Source organism: Ovis canadensis, chromosome 1, assembly GCF_042477335.2.
Source record: "Ovis canadensis isolate MfBH-ARS-UI-01 breed Bighorn chromosome 1, ARS-UI_OviCan_v2, whole genome shotgun sequence".
NCBI classification, from domain to species: domain Eukaryota; kingdom Metazoa; phylum Chordata; class Mammalia; order Artiodactyla; family Bovidae; genus Ovis; species Ovis canadensis.
The window spans coordinates 101,204,936-101,216,771 of NC_091245.1; positions in this window are offsets into that span (position 1 = coordinate 101,204,936).

The window sequence follows — 11,836 nt, forward strand, 5'->3', positions numbered from 1 at the left end:
GCCTGTTCTAGTAACCACAATGTATACTTCGTAAGTGTCCTTGGGCAAATCATTCTACCTCTCCAGACTATCAGTAAAATGAAGAGGCTATGATTACCAATGTTCCTTTCAATTCCAGTGTTTCCTTTTTTCATTTAAATTGTTTCAAAACGTCGTAATATTCTACGTATGAGTAAAGAATAATTTACTATTGCTCTGCTATTGGACATTTAGGTTGCTTCCAGTTTCCCTTAGTATAATCACCATGCAATAGGCTTCCTAGTGTGCTCACTGTTCGTTTTACAGATTATTTCCTTAGAATAACTTCTTAGAAATAATCCTATCTAAATATATTTCAATAACAGGGTTTTTTTAATTGTGTTAATCTAAGGAAAATTTAAATTATCATTTTAATATACCTGCTTTTTAAAAGCAGTGCTTTGCTATAATGGGAATTTAATAAGAAAAATATAGCATCTTTTTAAAGTTTATTTCATTAAAAATTTTATCACTAATTTTTAAATATCAGGTCTATATTTTATCTTCACAAAATTACATTTGTTAATAATAACAATTCAAAAGAAAAGAAAGTAACACATTTTACTTACACCTGATTACTTATAAATTGTAATATCTTATTCACTGATGTATCCTTAGGGCTTGGAACATAGACATCAATACTTATTGAATGAATAAATTAGTCTTGCTCTTTTTATTCTTTTTGAACAACTTCATAAAATATTTTCAGTTTCCCCAAAAAAACTCCATAGGGAATTTGAATGAGAATTATATTGAGCTTTTAAGTTGATTTAAGATGGCCTGAAAATTTTCAAAATGTTTAGGGCTTCCATCAAAAACTTAGCATGCCTCTCCTTTCATTCAGTGGTAAAAAAATTAGGATATTTCTGTTAAAGAGAATACCCTTTAATAGAAACATCCATAAACATCCTTTCTATTGGGAACACCCAATATTTTTTCTCTCTGCTAATAATTTGATAGTTTGAATTATATAGGTCAAATACATTCTTCAATAAAATCATGCCTATGAATTTCATTTGTTGATATAATGACTGAGATATTTTTCATTACATTTCCTACCTAATTACTGCTAGAATAGTAGAATGATTTTTTTTCCTGAACTACTTTGTTAATTCAAATGTTCAGTTCACATAAAAATTCCATCATCTAGTTCCCTCTAGGATTTAAACCACTTATTCATTTACTATCTTATTGCATTGGTCTAAAATTTCAAAACAAGTTTCAATTATAGTGACTGAGAAACTAAATATGCAAGTGCATAATGTCCAGACCATATAATAAATAGAATCTTGACCCACAAGCTGCAGCCACATGCCCAAGAAACCATCTCCTTATTTACAATAAACAACCCAGGAGGCCAGCCTGCTATGTCAGACCTGGAGTAAGCCAAGCTGCTATCTATAGTAACAATCCAAGAAGCTAAACAATAAATTCTGTAACAACTGGCTCAAAATGGCCAGGATTTGATCAATACCTGACAGTTTCCTTCATTCTGTTTCCCACTTCTGATGTGGGACCAACCATAGAAAGCCAAATATACACTCCTAACCAATCTCAAAGGATGCTCCATTTCCATCCTCCTTTCCATTCCTCCATTTCTTGTAGAAACTGTCTACAAGTTTCTCCATGCCAATAGCCTCCAACTGGGGCACACCTGAAGCCTTCCCTTTATCCACTATGAAGCATTCCCATTTCTGCACCTGACTTTGAGTCATTGACAAAACTCAGGTAACCCAGGCTGACTCCTTTGCTATAGAAAATTCAGAAAAAATAGGCTTTGCTTTTCTCAATTGGTTGGTCTTCATATATTTGCACAGGCAATATCAGGTTTCCTTAATTTTGCTCCTCATCTTAATGGAAACATCCTTAATTTTTTTGCCATTAAGAATAATACTATTGGTGGGATTTCTCTGGTGGTCCAGTGGTTAAGAATCTGCCTTCCAATGCAGGAGACGTGGGTTTGACCCCTGGTTGGGGAACTAAGATCCCACATGCCACATTGCACAGCCAAAAAAAGAATAATATTGCTATTTTTAAAATTAATAAAAACCTACAAATTAAGACAACATTGTAAATCAACTATACTTCAATTTAAAAAGAAAGAATACTACTGTTATTTTGAAAAAGACTTTTATCGTGTTGAGGTAGCCTTCTAGTCCATTCCTGCTGCTGCTGCTGCTTCGAAGTCGATTCAATCGTGTCCAACCCTGTGTGACCCCAGAGACGGCAGCCCACCAGGCTCCCCTGTCCCTGGGATTCTCCAGGCAAGAACACTGGAGTGGGTTGCCATTTCCTTCTCCAATGCATGAAAGTGAAAAGTGAAAGTGAAGTCACTCAGTCGTGTCCGACTCTGTGCAACCAGATAGACGGCAACCCACAAGGCTCCTCCGTCCATGGGATTTTCCAGGCAAGAACACTGGAATGGGGTGCCATTAAGTACTTAAAATAGAATATTTACTTTTATCAGATATCTTTTCAGCATCTGAAAAGATCTTGTATTTTTAAAAAACTTTTTCAAAGTTTTAAAATTAGATTTTTTATTGTTGAACCATCCTCAAGTTTCTGAGATAATAATTTCTCAGTTCAGTTCAGTTCACTCACTCAGTCGTGTCCAACTCTTTGCGAATCCATGGACTGCAGCAAGCAGGCTACCCTGTCCATCACCAACTCCTGGAGCTTACTCAAACTCAAGTCCACTGAATCACTGATGTCATCCAACCATCTCATCCTCTGTCATTCCCTTCTTCCGCCTTCAATATTTCCCAGCATCAGGGTCTTTTCCAATGAATCAGTCCTTCACATCAGGTGGCCAAAGTATTGGAGTTTTAGCTTCAGCATCAGTCCTTCCAAAGAACACCCAGGGCTGATCTCCTTTAGAATGGACTGGTTGGATCTCCTTGCAGTCCAAGGGACGCTCAAGAGTCTTCTTCAACACCACAGTTCAAAAGCATCAATTCTTCAGCGCTCAGCTTTCTTTGTAGTCCAACTCTCACATCCATACATGACTACTGGAAAAACCATAGCTTTGACTAAACAGACCTTTGCTGGCAAAGTAATGTCTCTGCTTTTTAATATGCTGTCTAGGTTGGTCATAACTTTTCTTCCAAGGAGCAAGCAATTTTAATTTCAGGGCTGCAGTCACCATCTGCAGTGATTTTGGAGCCCAAAAAAATAAAGTCTGTCACAGTTTGCATTACTTCCCCACCTTTTTGCCATGAAGTGATGGGACTGGATGCCATGATCTTAAATTTCTGAATTTTGAGTTTTAAGCCAAGTTCTTCACCCTCCTTGTTCACTTTCATCAAGAGGCTCTTCAGTTGCTCTTTGCTTTCTGCCATAAGGGTGGTGTCATCTGCATATCTGAGGTTATTGATATTTCTCCCTGCAATCTTGATTCCAGCTTGTGCTTCTTCCAGCCCAGCATTTCTCGTGATGTCCTCTGCACAGAAGTTAAACAAGCAGGGTGACAATATACAGCCCTGACGTACTCCTTTTACTATTTGGAACCAGTCTGTTGTTCCATGTCCAGTTCTAACTGTTGCTTCTTGACCTGCATACATATGTCTCAGGAGGCAGGGAAGATGGTCTGGTATTCCCATCTCTCTCAGAATTTTCCAGTGTGTTGTGATCCACACAGTCAAAGGCTTTGGCATAATCAATAAAGAAGAAGTAGCTGTTTTTCTGGAACTCTCTTGCTTTTTCGATGATCCAATGGATGTTGGCAATTTGATTTCTGGTTCCTCTGCCTTTTCTAAATCCAGCTTGAACATCTGGAAGTTCACGGTTCATGTATTGTTGAAGCCTGGCTTGGAGAATTTTGAGCATTACTTCGCTAGCGTGTGAGATGAGTGCAATTGTGTGGTAGTTTGAACATTCTTTGGCATTGCCTTTCTTTGGAATTAGAATGAAAACGGACCTTTTCCAGTCCTGTGGCCACTGCTGAGTTTTCCAAATTTGCTGGCATATTGAGTGCAGCATTTTCACAGCATCATTTTTAGGATTTGAAATAGTTCAACTGGAATTCCATCACCTCCACTAGCTTTGTTCGTAGTGATGCTTCCTAAGGCCCACTTGACTTCGAATTCCAGGATGTCTGGCTCTAGGTGAGTGATCACACCATTGTTGTTATCTGGGTCATGAAGATCTTTTTGTATAGTTCTTCTGTGTATTCTTGCCACCTGTTCTTAATATCTTCTGCTTCTGTTAGGTCCATACCATTTCTGTCCTTTATCGAGCCCATCTTTGCATGAAATGTTCCTTTGGTATCTCTAATTTTCTTGAAGAGATCTCTAATCTTTCCCATTCTATTGTTTGCCTCTATTTCTTTGCACTGATCTCTGAGGAAGGCTTTCTTATCTCTCCTCGCTATTCTTTGAAATTCTGCATTCAAATGGGTACATCTTTTCTTTTCTGCTTTGCCTTTCACATCTTTTCTTTTCTCAGCTATTTGTAAGGCTTCCTCAATCATTTTGCCTTTTTGCATTTCTTTTTCTCGGGGATGGTCTTGATCATTGCCTCCTGTACAATGTCATGAACCTCCATCCATAGTTCTCCAGGCACTCTACCAGATCTAATCCCTTGAATCTATTTGTCACTTCCACTGTATAATCATAAGGGATTTGATTTAGGTCATATCTGAATGGTCCAGTGGTTTTCCTTACTTTCTTCAATTTAAGTCTGAATTTGGCAATAAGTTCATGATCTGAGCCACAGTCAGCTCCTGGTCTTGTTTTTGTTGACTTGTATAGAGCTTCTCCATCTTTGGCTGCAAAGAATATAATCAATATGACTTTGGTATTGACCATCTGGTGATGTCCATGTATAGAATCTTCTCTTGTGTTATTGGAAGAGGGTATTTGTTATGACCAGTGCGTTCTCTTGGCAAAACTCTGTTAGCCTTTGACCTGCTTCGTTTTGTACTCCAAGGCCCAATTTGCCTATTACTCCATGTACCTCTTGACTTCCTACTTTTGTATTCCAGTCCCCTATAATGAAAAGGACATCATTTGGGGGTGTTAAATCTAGAAGGTCTTGTAGGTCTTCATAGAACTGTTCAACTTCAGCTTCTTCAGCATTACTGGTTGGGGTATAGACTTGGATTACCCTGATACTGAATGGTTTGCCTTGGAAACAAACAGAGATCATTCTGTCATTTTTGAGATTGCATCCAAGTACTGCATTTCGGACTGTTTCATTGACTATGATGGCTACTCCATTTCTCCGAAGGGATTCTTGCCCACAGCAGTAGATATAATGGTCATCTGAGTTAAATTCACCCACTGCCATCCATTTTAGTTCGCTGATTCCTAAAATGTCGACGTTCACTCTTGCCATCTCCTGTTTGACCACTTCCAATTTGCCTTGATTCATGGACCTAACATTCCAGGTTCTTATGCAATACTGTTCTTTGCATCAGCCATCACCAGTCACATCCATAACCGGGTGTTGTTTTGGCTTTGGCTCCATCTCTTCATTCTTTCTGGAATTATTTCTCCACTGATCTCCAGTAGCATATTGGATGCCTACTGACCTGGGGAGTTCATCTTTCAGTGTCCTATCTTTTTGCCTTTTCATTCTGTTTATAGGGTTCTCAAGGCAAGAATACTGAAGTGGTTTGCCATTCCGTTCTCCAGTGGACCATGTTTTATCAGAACTCTCCACAATTTCTCAATTGTAATTATTCTTTTAATTTATTGTAATATTTACTTGCTTGTCTTTTTATTTAAGATTTGAAGTCTGTATTTATAGACAAGACTTATTTTTAGTATTTGGTATTAATCTTACTAGTTTTATTTTCCAATGGATAATTTTATTTTCAGACTGAGAGGGCATCTTTTAGGTATTTTTAAAAGATGAACCAGAATGTTGGCAGTCACTTACAATTATAAAGGAACAATAAGCAAATGCCTCACCTTTAAGATTATAACAACATGGAACTTCCCTGCGGTCCAAGTGGTTCAGACTCCGTGCTGCCACTGCATGGGCTGGATCTCTGGTCTGGGTACTAAGATCCCAATGCTGAGTAGCCAAAAAAGAAGAAAAGAAAAGAAAAAAAAGAGTATACAACAATTCAGTGTATCCAAAAGTGAGGTGAAAATAAAGTGAAGTCGCTCAGTCGTGTCCAACTCTTTGCGACCCCATGGACTGTAGCCTACCAGGCTCCTCTGTCCATGAGATTTTCCAGGCAATAGTACTGGAGTGGATTGCCATCTCCTTCTCCAGGGGATCTTCCCAACCCAGGGATCGAACCCAGGTCTCCCACATTGTAGACAGACGCTTTATCATCTAAGCCACCAGGGAAGCCCCTGAGGTGAAAATAAACCTACTTGCAAATATCTGCTTTAATTAAATAGAAAACCGTTATTTTAAGCATTGTCTTTATTTGAAAATTCTCAACTATAGAGAAACCATAGCACTAAAGCTAGAGAGAGAAAATTCTATTGATATAGAGATAAAATTGAGGCTTTTGAGAAAAACAAACAATAAATATACATAATAATGCTTTCTTTTAATGCTAATTTGTTCCTGTATTAAATGACAGTATATGTTTTACATATCAAATTCATATATGTTTAAAATCTGAGTTCATGAATTTTAATATCCTGATGTGAATGGTATTAATATTTAAAAATAATTAGATATTAGTAAAATATTACACATAAGAATTTAATATATGCTAAAAAGGAGATATCAAAAATCATCAGCAAAGGGAGAGATGTGTTCATAATAAATAGTTCTAGAAAAACTAACAATTTATGAGCAGAGAGAGACAAAAAAGAGGTCCAAAGAATGGGCCCAGGGGCTCTCCCAGGGTGATTGATAATGAGCTGACTGGTATCTGGAGGAGCCTCATCTCATCTTCCGCCAAAGTCTCCAAGTGCTGGAAAGATAGTGTTTCCAGCAGCTCTCGGAAGAGCTGGCACCCAAGGTCAGGCTATATGACACCCAAATTCAGCTCCACTCTCAGGCCACTCCCATGTTTGCCCACAGAACACCTGGCGCACTCAAGCTAGTACACTGCTCTCCTGGATGGTAAGTGCACGGCCCTTGCAGTCTGCTGACCCTTCTGTTTATGAATTCCTGCTTGAACCAAATAATGCTGGCTGATGACCGCCTGAGCCCTTGGCGGAAATGGGTTTAAACCCTGACCTCACAGGATGCACTAAAACAAACTCCAGAAAGTAAATAAAATAAGATCAATAAAATGAAGTTAACAAGAAATTAAAAGGTCAATAAAAATAAATCAAGACAATGAAAAGCTAGAATCAAGTAGAATTAAATGATCTTCAAATCTCTGAAGGGTGAAACAAATTTCTAGGTTTCATAAGAAGATAAATCAAAAACACTAATCAATTTATTCTTTACCTACATACTTTAAACATTTCTGTAACAACAAAAAGGCAAAGAAGAGGAGAAATATTTTTGTCTAGTATGACAAAAGTTTAAAATCCCTATTACATAAAAATTGATACAATTGATTTTTAAAAATCAAATCACTGAAGCCTAATTGATAAAGGTTAGAAACCATCTACACAAGAACACGCAACCAGAGCCGAAGAAATGCAAACGAAAGCAACAACAAAGTACCATTTTACCTACTTTTCCCCCCTACTTTTCTGGCAACTCCTTCTTAGCCTGTTTTACTCTTCTCAATCTCTGTGTGTTGAAGTACTCTAGGAATTCAATAGTATTTAGACTCATTGCCTAATGATCTCAACCAGTGTCGTGGCTTTAAATAGAATCCATTTATCAATTTTTTTAAAAAAAAGGGTTTTTGAGGGGCTGAGCTGGGTCTCCGTTGCTGCACAGGCCTTTCTCTAGTTGCCATGAGCGGGCGTTACTCTCTAGTTGTGGTGCACAGGCTTCCCATTGCGATAGCTTCTCTTGCGGAGCACGGGCTCTAGGTCACAGGCTTCAGTAGTTGCAGCTCCTGGGTTCTAGGTCACCGGCTTATTAGTCATGGCGCGTGAGCTTGGTTGCAATGCAGTATGTGGGGTTTTCCCAGACCAGGGATTGAATCAGGGATTCTTTATCACTGAGCCACCAGGGAAGCCCCCCAAAATTTGTATCTCCAACCCAAATTGGGATATCTAGCTGCCTACTTGCCATCTCCACTTGAATTTTTTAACAACAGACTCAAACTTCATGCAAATTCCTCTCTCCCCCAAACCAGCTCCTCCTGTAGCCTTCTTCTCAGTTGATGACACCATTCTTTCTGTTGCTAAGGCCAAAAATCTTGGAACCATCCTGACTCCTCTCTCTCATATGCCACATTTCATCAGTCAACAATTTCTGTCAGCTCCACCTCCAAAATACACCCAGAATTCACTTTACTTTCCCCACCACCATCAGGGGGATTCCCTGGTGGCTCAGATGGTAAAGAAGAATCCACCTGCAGTGCAGGAGACCCAGGTTCGATCCCTGGGTCAGGAAGATCCCCTACCCACTGGCTACCCACCCCCAGTATCTTGCCTGGAGAATTCCATGGACAGAGAAGCCTGGCAGTCTACAGTCCATGGGGTCGCAAAGAGCCAGACATGACTGAGCAACACACACACCCATCACCACCACCACAATCTAATCCACCATCATCTTTCACCTGGGTTACTACATTAGCCTCCAGCTGATGTTCTGGCTTCTGTTCTTGTCCCTCGTCCACTATTCTCACAAGAGTAGCCAGAGTGAAACTGCTAAAACCTAAGGCACATGCTCTCACTCCTTTGTTCAGCTCTCCAACAGAGGCCCATTCCCATTCAAAGCAAAATCCAATTCCCATTCAAAATTTTAAAATGTAGGCATGGGGAGGGGGGTGCATGTTTGGGAACACATGTAAGAATTAAAGATTTTAAAATTAAAAAAATTAAAAAATAAAATAAATAAATAAAGGGATTTAAAATTCACACACACAAAAAATAATAAAATAAAATAAAATGTAGGCATGATCTACTCTCTTCTTACCCCACCTCACTCCCTATCTCCATGACTTCCTCTAATACTGATACCCCTCTTGTTTGCTTGGTTCTACTCACTCGAGCCATGCTCCTACCACAGAGCCTTTGCATGCGCTATTCCTTATCTGAAATACTCTTATGAAGACATCAAATAGCTAACTTTATAATTTCCTTCTGGTCTTTACTAAAAATTTGCCTTTCTCTTCCTCCTCCCTTTCCTTCCTTTTCTGGCAATTCAGTCTTAAAGATATTCGGGGTCAGGGCAGAATAAGGTACGCTGGCCCACAGGGGTGTGCTGAAGCCAAGCAGGACCAAGAGGGCACCCATGCAGAGGGGGGTGGCCTGGAATAGGGTGTCAGACCTGAGCAGAGTGAAGAGGTGCTTACATGCAGTGGCAGAGCCCATATCGAGCCTATATTTAGTCAGAGGGCATCGAAGCAGGGGAAATGGTGACAGCAGAGGAAGAGATTATTTATACACTGAGGGGTTGATCAAGTAAGTAAATACACTGACGATAAAGACAGCTAATTTCTCACTAATAGAGTATAGAGGTACAAAGATGGAAAGGGATAAAACTAGAATGAAAACTGAAGTGTTGGACTGAAACTGAAATAAACTCGTGGTTTCCAATATATAGTATAAATATATTTATAGAAAAAATAAATATATGTGCATATTGCTTATATGTACATACACAAATATTCTCAGTCCATTGAGAGTACCTGGGAGAAGGAAAATACCACTAGCAATGAGCATACCTAGCATGCAGAGCATGGCTTCAAAATAGCATTCCCATGGGTTCCTTGGAGAAATGCCTGGTTCCAGAGTTGGGGCAGGCAAGTACAAGATAAACCTGGAACATCTTGGTATGCCAGAAAGCAAGTTCAGAGAATGATGGTGGCATGATGAAAGACAGAAGCTTAACTTGAAATGTTCCAATGGGAAAGTCTGAGAACAATTGGACCACCAAAATAATGATACTAACTCATTGACTAAAATAGGAAACTATGAGCTCATATCAGTTCAGTTAGTCACTCAGTCATGTCTGACTCTTTGCGACTCCATGGACTGCAGTATGCCATGCTTCCCTGCCCGTCATCAACTCCTGGAGCTTACTCAAACTCATGTCCATCGCCTTGGTGATGCCATCCAACCATCTCATCCTCTGTTGCCCACTTCTCCTGCCTTCAATCTTTCCCAGCATCAGGTTCTTTTCCAATGAGTCAGTAGTTTGTATCAGGTGGCCAAAGTATTGGAGTTTCAGCTTCAGCATCAGTCCTTCCAATGAACATTCAGGACTGATTTCCTTTAGGATTGACTGGTTTGATCTCCTTGCAGTCCAAGGGACTCTCAAGAGTCTTCCCCAACACCACAGTTCAAAAGCATCATAGACATAGACAAATAAACAAAGTTTGAGGAGAAATGTGATCAAGTATCGCCCCCACAAAATACTTAGTTACAAAAAGAAGAAGCAGAGAAGTTTGGAAGATCCCATCTAAATCAAGCGACAAAGTAAACATTATCAGTAATGGGCCAAATAGAAATTACATGCCATCTGATAAGATACAACAAGAACACAGCATTGCTTCTGTGATATTCTTGCCAAAAATACATAACCTTAAGTCTAATCATAAAGAAACAGCAGACAAACTTAAATTAAGGGATATTCTACAAAATAAGTGGCCTGAAGGTTTCAACAGTGTCAAGGTCATAAAAGTTGAAAAAACACTTAGAAACTATTTGAAACTGAAGGAGTCTAAAGAGACAAGAGACTAAATGCAACAACTCACAATGTAGAACTGAATCTTTCTGCTATGAAGGCCCTGATTGAGACAGTTGACAACATTTCATGGGGGGGGGGGGCAGTATGAGGATAAAACAATATCAATGTATCAGTGTTAATATTCTTATTTTGATGGTTACATTTTGGTTATATAAAAGAACATCTTTGTTTATAGGAAAGAATACTCTAAAGTTATATGGGGAGGTGGAACATTATATGGGTAAGTAACTGATTTTCAAAAGGTTCAGGAAAAAAAGATTTTGCCACTATGTGTGCAAGTTTTCTGTAAGTTTGTGATTAAAATTTAAAATAGTTTTAAAAATTTTGTCACTTACTTAATGAGAACTTTACTAGCTACTCTAAAATGCTCACCCGTATGAAACTTCATATTCTCCTTCTTGCTTTATTTCCTTTAGCACATAAATTTCATTTATTTATCCAGCTGATTGTTTCACCCAGGAGGACCTATGATGCCAGGAATTTTTGTCTGTTTTATTCACTGTTGTGTCATGAGTGCTTAGAACATTGCTGGTACATAGCAAGTGCTTAAATGGATAAGCCTATTAAGTAATCGTATGAAGAAAGATATAACCATTACAAGCACAGGTAACGTAAAACTGTTAGTCTCATGATACTTTGTAAAAAATCCTTTCAGAATTGAAAGTGTCATAAAAATATTAATAATCCTTTAACCTATAAATTCCACTCTTGGGAATTCATTCTAAGTAACTATTCTAAAATATGGGAAGTAATCACAATGTCAAGCTTTTCACTAGAGTGCTATTTATACAAAAAATAATCATAATAAAAGAGAGAGAAATAGATATTCAAAAACATTGGATAAATTATGCCATGCCTGCATACATGCATGCTCAGTTGTGTCAGACTCTTTGCGACCTGATGCACTGTAGCCCACCAGACAACTCTGTCTGTGGAAGATTCCAAGCAAGAATACTGGAGTGGGTTGCCTACTTACAGATTAAAATTAGATTTCATTTGAAATTTCATTTGAAATTCTAATAATGTGGGAAAATGCTTTTATATGTATTATTACATGAAGGGAAAATACAATGTAAATTTACAG